We start from the raw sequence: 9,353 nt of genomic DNA, 5'->3' as shown, positions 1-9,353 counted from the left end.
TGACGTTCATACTGCACAACAAAGCCCTGGGACAAGACATCAGGAGAGCGATCCAGCTCTACTCGGGTAAGGACTTTCAAAAACACGTCATTTAAAATTCTTATGAATCATCAACAACATTTGTGTCTAAAACTAATTAGCATTTTAATTCAATTTCTTTGTACAGATAAGAGTGAGAGGCCAGGAGAGTCAGCATACAGATGCCATGGATGCTTCACGTTGATCCCTGTTATTCTGCTGCTGCTGATCGTAATGAGTGTATTGTTTGTGTTCATTACAAAGAGAGAACAGACCAAACTAAATGGCTTTACGGAAGTGGAACACCCTTCTGAAATTCAAATTCCTAATAGAAAAATTTCAATATGTCTATAAAGGTTATGTTACAAAACCACTTGAACTATATATTATGAAAGATGTTCTATGATTTGCAAGAACGACATGTTTTTTTTTTTTAATATATATTGAATGAAATATATTTATAATGTACAGTACACATTATTTTCTAACCTTGGCAGCTTTTAACAAATGTATTAGTGTTACATGACTCTGATCCCTTACATTATGTAACATTTCAATTCAACATTTCATCATTGGTGCTAAACACAGTCTTTTAACAGACCCAAAATAAATTCTAAATAGAATTTGTCACTCATGACCTGTTCTGTGAAGCATTGTTGATTTTCTACATTGTAAAATTGAGATCACTTCCATTAGTGTTCCATTTAATATTCATGATTGTGTTGAGTTCTGTGTGTTAAAAAAAATGAAAAAAGTTTAATTAATTTAAAAACCAGTCTAAAAACTCTAAAAAAAATAAATAACATAAAACATATTCAATAAATAGTGTAGCAAACATGCTGTTAATGTACTGCAATGTTTTTTTTTTTTTTTTAGTGTTTTTGGACGTTTTTTTATTTTTTTTTCTGTAAACTACAATGTATTGAGATTTCAATTAGTATGGACTATATAAAATCATTAGTGATAGTAATATTCCAAATGTTCTGTTCATTAGTCATATCTAATCTGGGATAATAAGAATTTACTGTATTACACAAATCCCCTTTCTTTGAAAATTGGTTTAAAATGGGATCAATCAAATGGGTTTCAATCAAACTGGTTCAATCTGTAATTCAATCTGTAAAAACTGCCTTTTTAGTTAATGGAATATTCCTGTTTGTCCAAAAGAGTTTGCAATTGTTGCTGAAGCAGTGCCACATGGAGTTCTCATGCTCTTTAGAGGTCTTTTTTTTTTCAAATCTCTTGTCACTCAGGGGATCTGTGCAAAACATTTGTAAGTAAACAGGGCCTTTTGAAAGTGAAACACACTTTCACTTTTGTTTCAGAAGGAGTGTGTTTCAGTGCTTTATGTATCTCCTACTGGAATGGTTTTGGAAGTGATATTCCCTGAAGAAAGTCTGGCCATTATCTCACAACTACCAAAATGAGATAAATTACATTTAAGTTGATTCTTAGATTTTACCAAGATAAGACTTAAGAACGATATATATACCAACTGTTCTTTCGGTTTAGAGAAACCTGAAACATTACGTTTATTTTGAAATTACTCTTGCATAACGATATTTTGGTGTGACATTTTTGATTTTATCAAGTGTCAGGTAAATCCTAATTTTAAATATGCTTAGAAATTTAATTGTTTTCATTGATGTGAAAATTAAAGTGATACTTATTTCATAAACCTTATTTTCCTGTTAGCCAAATATCATATTCATAAATGTATTTTTTTCTCTCTTTTTAATATTTAAACTTGAAATAAAAATGTATTTTCAATCTATTGATGGCTTTGCAACAATGGCTTTGCTGAAGGACTTTCTCTGGACTGAAAGACTGAATGGCCCTGGATTGTTATTGTTGCTGTATTATGATTTGACAATAGTTGCTATTGTTTTGGGTTTTTTTCAATAAAAAAGGTTTTACTTTTTATCTGTGCTGAAAAAAAGAAGCTGCAAAAGAGGAAGGGAAAAGATTGAGGTAAGCAGTTTTAACGTCATGTCGCGTTGATCAACACATCATTTCATGTTGCATTTTTGGCTGGCACATTCTCCGATGATCATGCTGAATTTCCGACGCTCAGAAAATTATCGTAGCCTATCATTGTTCGCAAGACGGTGACAATGGCCGTCTTTGAACCTCTCTCACTGTACAATGTACACTCTAAAAAATGCTGGGTTAAAAACAACCCAGTGCTGGGTAAAATAGGGACAAACCCAGCAATTGGGTTGTTTTGACCCAGTGGTTGGGTTACTACCCAGAATGTTGGGTTAAACATTTAACCCAACCGCTGGGTCAAAACAGCCCAATTGCTGGGTTTGTCCCTATTTTACCCAGCACTGGGTTGTTTTTAACCCAGCATTTTTTAGAGTCTAGGACACTGATAGAAGCCACGATTGTTTAACAATAAACATATTTCGTCTAGGGCCGCTGAAAATCGTGCAGTGTGTCCCAGGCTTTATGGACAATTTGGCATATTCCCAGGGGCATCACATCTAGCCTGGATGATCCAGGGGTGCACCCCTTTTTTGGCCCTCTTTGGCCATTTGTTTAAATCTGCCAAGTTTGATATACAACACTGCATATCAACGTTTCAATTCAATGTCTATTGAAGTGTATTGTTGTCTTTATTCCAGTATATAATCCATACCACGTGGTATTAACAAGTTTTTAAAAGCTAGCCTATTGAAAATCAATTATATTGACCAGTGCCGGTGTTGTGCCCAATTCTGACCCCTGCCAGATCATTACCCCCCTAGTATTGGTAGGTTTAGGTTTAGGTGTGGGGGAGGGGAGGGGTTAGGATTAGGGGTGGGGTTAGGATTAGGCAATCAGATAGCGATTTTAATGAGAGGGGTAATAATTTTGGAGGGGGTCGAAAATGGGTACAACACCAGCCCGTCCAACAGGCACGCACGCGCTGCTCAGGCTTGCGGTGTGAAATCGGCATAACGCAGCATTCAGCTCTTACTGGCTTCTACACTAATCAAACACACCTGATCCAGCTAATCAAGGTCTTCAAAATCAGGCTATTAAAAGCTACAGGCAGGTGAGTTTGATCCGGGTTGGCAGGATTCAGTGCAGGCAGAGATCATCGGGACACTATTAGGCTACTTTACTAGAGGACTAACATACAATCTATAAAGGTGCACGCGCTGCTCAGGCTTGCGGTGTGAAATCGGCATAACGCAGCATTCAGCTCTTACTGGCTTCTACACTAATCAAACACACCTGATCCAGCTAATCAAGGTCTTCAAAATCAGGCTATTAAAAGCTACAGGCAGGTGAGTTTGATCCGGGTTGGCAGGATCAGTGCAGGCAGAGATCATCGTGACACTATTAGGCTACTTTACTAGAGGACTAACATACAATCTATAAAGGTGCAAAATGCATTTACTTGCACATATTTGAGAATCGAGATATTTCATGATATATTTTGGGAATATTTTGAATAAAAATAACAAATAAAAAAAAACCCTGCTGAGAAACAAACAAAAAAAAAAAACTATAAACACCATTAGAAAATTTGTAATGGTTTTACAGTTTGTAATGTTATTTGTTGTGGAACACATTAAAATGTACTGTTATATTGTTTTTTCCCCCAGTACAGTAGGGACATAATCCTATTTCAGTTTGTGGCTGCTGTTCACTTCACTCGTGCCCCCTCAAAAATGATGCCCTTGACACTACAATACAAAATTATTTGTCAAATATAGGCTATGAAACATGATGAAACATTCATTTTAGTTTAAATTGTTATAGATTACTTCTAGAGATTGCAGCGATACATGACATGGTGAAAAATGACTGAATGAATAATAGGCTACTTAAAGTATTTTAAAATTGTGCCCCCTAAAAGCACAAGTGGCCCCTGTCTGCCCCACCAGCAAAAGCATCAAAAAATCTGACTGCAGCGACTGAACTCAGAATTTGATATGCTGTTTGATTTTTTTAATGATAGCACATAATAATATTTCCTGGCCTGGTGTCATAGAAATCATGAAACTATTAAAAATAGTGAAAGAATCAGTAGCTTGAACTGTGTCATTTTCTGCAGAAAATATTTTGGCTTACGATAATTCACAACCTGTTTAATAAATCGCATGTTTTAAAATGGTTTTCTTATTGATTCTGCAGAGAAACTAAGCTTGTAACCATTCAAAATGAACTACTTTCAAAATTAAGTCAATTTTCACTCACACGATCAATGAAAGAATCAAGAATGAAAGTACAGTATAAGATTTCAACTCGTGTGTTATTACGAAGTGATACAAATGTGATATGAAAATAGTGCTGAATCACACTGACGGTCACATGACTAATAAATGAACTAGTGAGTTAACGACAGATATAATCCAAATTAAAAATGATTGAATTATTTGATACAGTAAAGTTATGCTCTAAACTGTAAGAGATCAAATGCTCCCAATAGCCTGACATTCACGTGATATGGCAACATGTAAATCTGGAAAAAGTTCATGCTGAAGTTTGTCTTCTATCAGATGCAGTAATCTGTGGAGATTTTCTTCAGGACAGGAAGTTCAGTCCTGACACACAGGAAACACCTGCTCTCATAATCAGCTCTATGCAAATGAGCTCTAACAGATGCTTATTTTCAGTTTCGACAAATGATAAGGGTCGGTTTCAGATCCAGATTTTATGCGAATATTCAAACGAAGTGCGAGTCAAAGATCATCATATTGGGGTAATTCCAAACATTACTTGATCATTTCATATGTCCATAGGCAAAAACAAACAACTTTCCATTTCTGCTTGAACAACATGTTAGATCGGGGGTTCTTTAATTCCTTTCAGATCAAGAACACTTGGTGGAAAGAGAGACGGAGCAGAAACCTCTTGTTGCTTGTCGTATACAGTAAAACTGAGTACTGCATGTGTATTTAGCACCATATGAATGTATTTTTACATGTTACTATGCTGATATAGCAAACCCATTAAAATAAACATTGACAACAATATTTAATAAATAATAATGCATTAATAAAACAACATGTTTCTCAATCGTCTCGCACTTCATTACATTATGTGTTTGAAAAAACAGAGTTTCAATCATAAGACAAAATATTTAAATATCATCTTACTAAGACATTATTGAGAGATATAGAGTAACAACTGGTTATGCTGTTATAAAGATCTCATTGATTTACATTACAAGCTATTAGAATTTCATTATACTTTTTGGCCATGTAAATATCAGCAACTGCAGCAAATTCTATATTTTAAAAAAATATATATTTCTGAATAAAACTGAGCTGTTTTTTCGTCTTCGAGTTTGAGCTTTGTAGCACTTCCACAGCATGGTTCTTTATGGAATCTTAAATAAAAACAAAGGTTATATTTAGCACCAAATGTGTTCTGCTATATTGTTACAAGCCAAAGAACCCTTTTTTTGGTTTTCCAGGGTAACATGCACCAGTTTGTCAAGCTTGTAGGGACTACAGTTCGCCAGCAGGTGATATCCTTACTTTATTTTAATAACAGGCTCAAATACACAACGTTTAATATTTCTTCATGAAGTTTGACATGCTGAATACAAAAATCACATGACCTTTTGGGCATTTAAACTTACACAAGCTAATGTGCTATTACTCGTGCCTTAAAATTACACTGTACATACATAATAATGAGCTAACAACAGTTTAACCTTAGCAGTTACCAAAATGAGCCGTCCAACAAACAAACAAACAAACAAATAAATCAACTTTTTGGCGACGGGCCAATGACGGAGCTGACATTCAACGTGAAGTCATCATATTTTGTGGTTTTCGAGTCATTTTTAATGATATTAAAAAATATATATATTTTTCTAATGATGTATAAATGCTAAATATGTGACCTGACAGCATTGCTTTTGTGGATTGATAGTCATCACTTCTAGGAGAGTTAGGGTTGAGGGAACAACATAAGACTGAGGGAACACAAAACACTGGATAAAACATATCTATACATAATACAGTTCATTTGTGCCCTTACCAAAAAGTAGTATACTTCAAGTTTATTTTAGTAAGTATACTTAAGTAAAGTTCAAGTATATTTTTTAAGTATACTTTATGTAGCAAGCATACAAATATCAGTGTACTAGTAGTATACTTGTAAGTGTACTATTTCAATACTCCTTGGGACTAAATTGGCCCACTTTCTAGTATATAAAAGTATACTTTCAGTATAACAGTAGTAAACTTTGAGTACACGACTAGTGTACATCAAAATGTTTAGTTTGTACTGCAACTATACTAAAAGTGAACTTATAGGTATACTGATAGCTTACTAATTAAATACTTGTAGTAGCATTTTTAGTACACTTTGAAGTATAGTCTCAGTAAACTACTCGGTACAGAAGATGTGTACTAGCGCGCCCTACAGTATAACAATGAAAACACGGATTCTAGGAACACAAGTATAGCTCAAATATATTTAGACTTTTTCTAAGTATAAGTATACTTAAATGTCATTTTAAGTATACTTCTGAGAAGTACATAAAGCCCATTTCTGAGAAGTACATAAAAAGTAGACTAAAAGTATACTTTCCTATTTTTAGTTTAAAAGAAGTATACTAATAGCACACTTGAATAAACTTCTTTTTCGTAAGGGTATTCTGATCATATGGGTTCTGATCATTTTTGGAGCGTTTGTTAAGATGTTTAAATGTGAATGTTACGATCCGGGTGAATGTAAACAAATAGAGGTAAACAACTAATTGTTTTCTTTGTTCATATGACTGTTTTTAAAAGTTACCTTGTTACCATAGCAGATGCACAGCAGACATACTGTTCTGAGATGAGAGAAAATAGATCATTTGTGTTCCAAAGATATATCAAAATACTGAAATGTGAATCTTTTATAAACAATGACATGCCCACTACAATTTAGGGTTTCATCACCACCGTCAGATGTGTCAACTCTGTCAGGTCTATGCCACCTCCGTCAGATGAACCTCTTGATCGCTGTTAAAGATAAAGTTGAAATTATATTTATACACAGTCCAAGGTACAAAGCACATTTTGATAAAAAAGAGAAAAGTCGGGAGGTTGCATCAAAGCATAGCTCAGTAGCTTAGTGCACATAAGATTCATAAATGTAGTTTCATTTGTCTGAGTACAAGGTTTTATTTTTTTCAATTTTGCACCCTCTTTTGTCCCACTTCTCAAGAATCAGTGTAAAATATGTGATCTAAATGAACTAAACGGATAAAAAGACACCAAGGACTTTTAGTCCAACATCAATGCGTGACTTTATACACACATTGATATATAGTCAATATAATGCCCAGATTAATGTGCAAAAAATAAATAGAGAAGTAAATATGTTTTTCTTTCAGTTAGCCACAATTCCCTTGATTTTAGTCCAATTCTCACGTCAATAACAGCTCTGCAGGCTCCTCGGCCATCTGTCACAGTATCCTTTTGGCATCCTGCGTCAAAACACACTCATCAAAGTCCCGGCTTCCGAACATGTTAAACAGGATCAAAGCTCACTCTCATGGGGCTATTTCTGGGATGTCACGCATCAGAGATCTCCTTAATGATCAGAAGAGAGAATATAGAGGCGCTTGTATGCTGTCATTCCTCTTTGGAAGGTGTTTTTTCTCTTCATCAAATGGGGTTGTGACAAATAATGATTGTTTCCAAACATGTCTCTGTCTTCCATTGTTCAGTTAAACAGGAGCACACTTCACCCCTAAACTCAAGCAGTTCTTATCAAACCCTATTTACAAATCTCTCTTAAAAAGCACAGATGCTGCAATAGAACACTGTAGCCTACTCTGCAGAACTGAAGAGAATATGCTCGAGTACAACACAGTATGTCATTTTCCAAATGCTTTCCCACATCGTTTTAAGAGGACAGTCACAATTCACACTTTACATTGAGAAAACATTGTAGCCTACCTCTTGTTCCCAAATGTTTTTCCTAGAAGAGCTACCCTAGGTTTAATATTAGTCCGCTCACAGATGTAAAGGACTTGTCTTGCAGTTAGTGTCCTCCACCAAGGATTTCCAGCATAAATGTCAAACAAACGTTCTGACAGATTAACACAGTTGAAGAATTGTGTAGTGCATCACACTGAGCTTTGTAGGTGGTATTTTTGGGTCTGGAGGAGCAAGTGCTCAGAATAATTAGCTGAGCATCTGTCCTTGAAAACGGAAGTGAATGTTTGGAGAAGGATTTAAGGTGTTCTTAACATGACAACGAACGTTCCCATTGTGCTTTAAAGCTTTAGGAGTTACTGATATGATATGCAGAGAAGACCATCGCAAAAATTCACAGGACAAGACAAAATCAGAATCAGAATCAGAATGAGCTTTATTGCCAGGTATGTTTACACATATGAGGAATTTGTTTTCGTGACAGAAGCTTCCACAGTGTAACAGAACGCCCACAAAATTAGTGGGCGTTCAGTCAAACAGTCCATGTAAAAGTGTCTGTTTCATAAAAAGACGTCAGTGGAAAAAAAGATGACTTGCACTTGACAAGGATTTGGGTGTTGAGGTGCTTGATTATGTGATGAAGCTCAACCCTTGACATATTTTCCAACGTTGAACATTTCCTTCATGATTTTAACTACGTTTACATTACAAATGATATTTACAGTGTCTGTTATCAGTCCTGTCCTGAAGAAGAATGAATTAGAGGTTTATTATTAGAGACAAAAAACAAAGGATATGCAGGCATGCATATTTAAATCCAGATCTTTGAACATTGTTACCTGATCCTGGTGACACATTCAATTAGCTTTTGAATTTCCGAGGCTATAGAAAGATAAAGATAGTGTGACATGATTAAGGTTTGAATAGAATTGCATGTCCAAATAAAGAGGGTGATTTCTGCTGCTCTAGCACATCATAATAAAAGGGCACTTCTTGCTGTGCTAAGGAGACAGCCTGTCAGTTTGTAGTCATCTGCGGTAAGATTGCTTTCTCATTCAGTTGATATATATACTATTATATATTAGAAATTAAAAAAATTTAAGTAGACTCAGATTTCAGATGTACTCTAATTATTATTCTAAATTAGAGAAAGTACTCTAGTGTAATTTAGAGAATTAGTGAATTTAGAGAAATTAGAGAAAGTGTAATTTGCTATATATATATATATATATATATAAAGTAGTGCTGATTAATCGCGATTAATCGTATCCACAATAAAAGTGTTTGTTTACATAATATATGTGTGTGTACTTTGTATATTTATTATGTATATATACACACACACACATGCATGTATATATTTAAGAAAAATATGTTACGTTTATATATTAAATATATTTATATATGATATAAATTATATGAATATAAATATATACATGTAAATGCATGTAAAAATTT

The sequence above is a fragment of the Sinocyclocheilus grahami genome, unplaced genomic scaffold (assembly GCF_001515645.1).
Source record: "Sinocyclocheilus grahami isolate Dianchi unplaced genomic scaffold, SAMN03320097.WGS_v1.1 scaffold542.1, whole genome shotgun sequence".
In the NCBI taxonomy this organism is placed as follows: domain Eukaryota; kingdom Metazoa; phylum Chordata; class Actinopteri; order Cypriniformes; family Cyprinidae; genus Sinocyclocheilus; species Sinocyclocheilus grahami.
Note: the sequence above shows the minus strand (reverse complement) of the source record.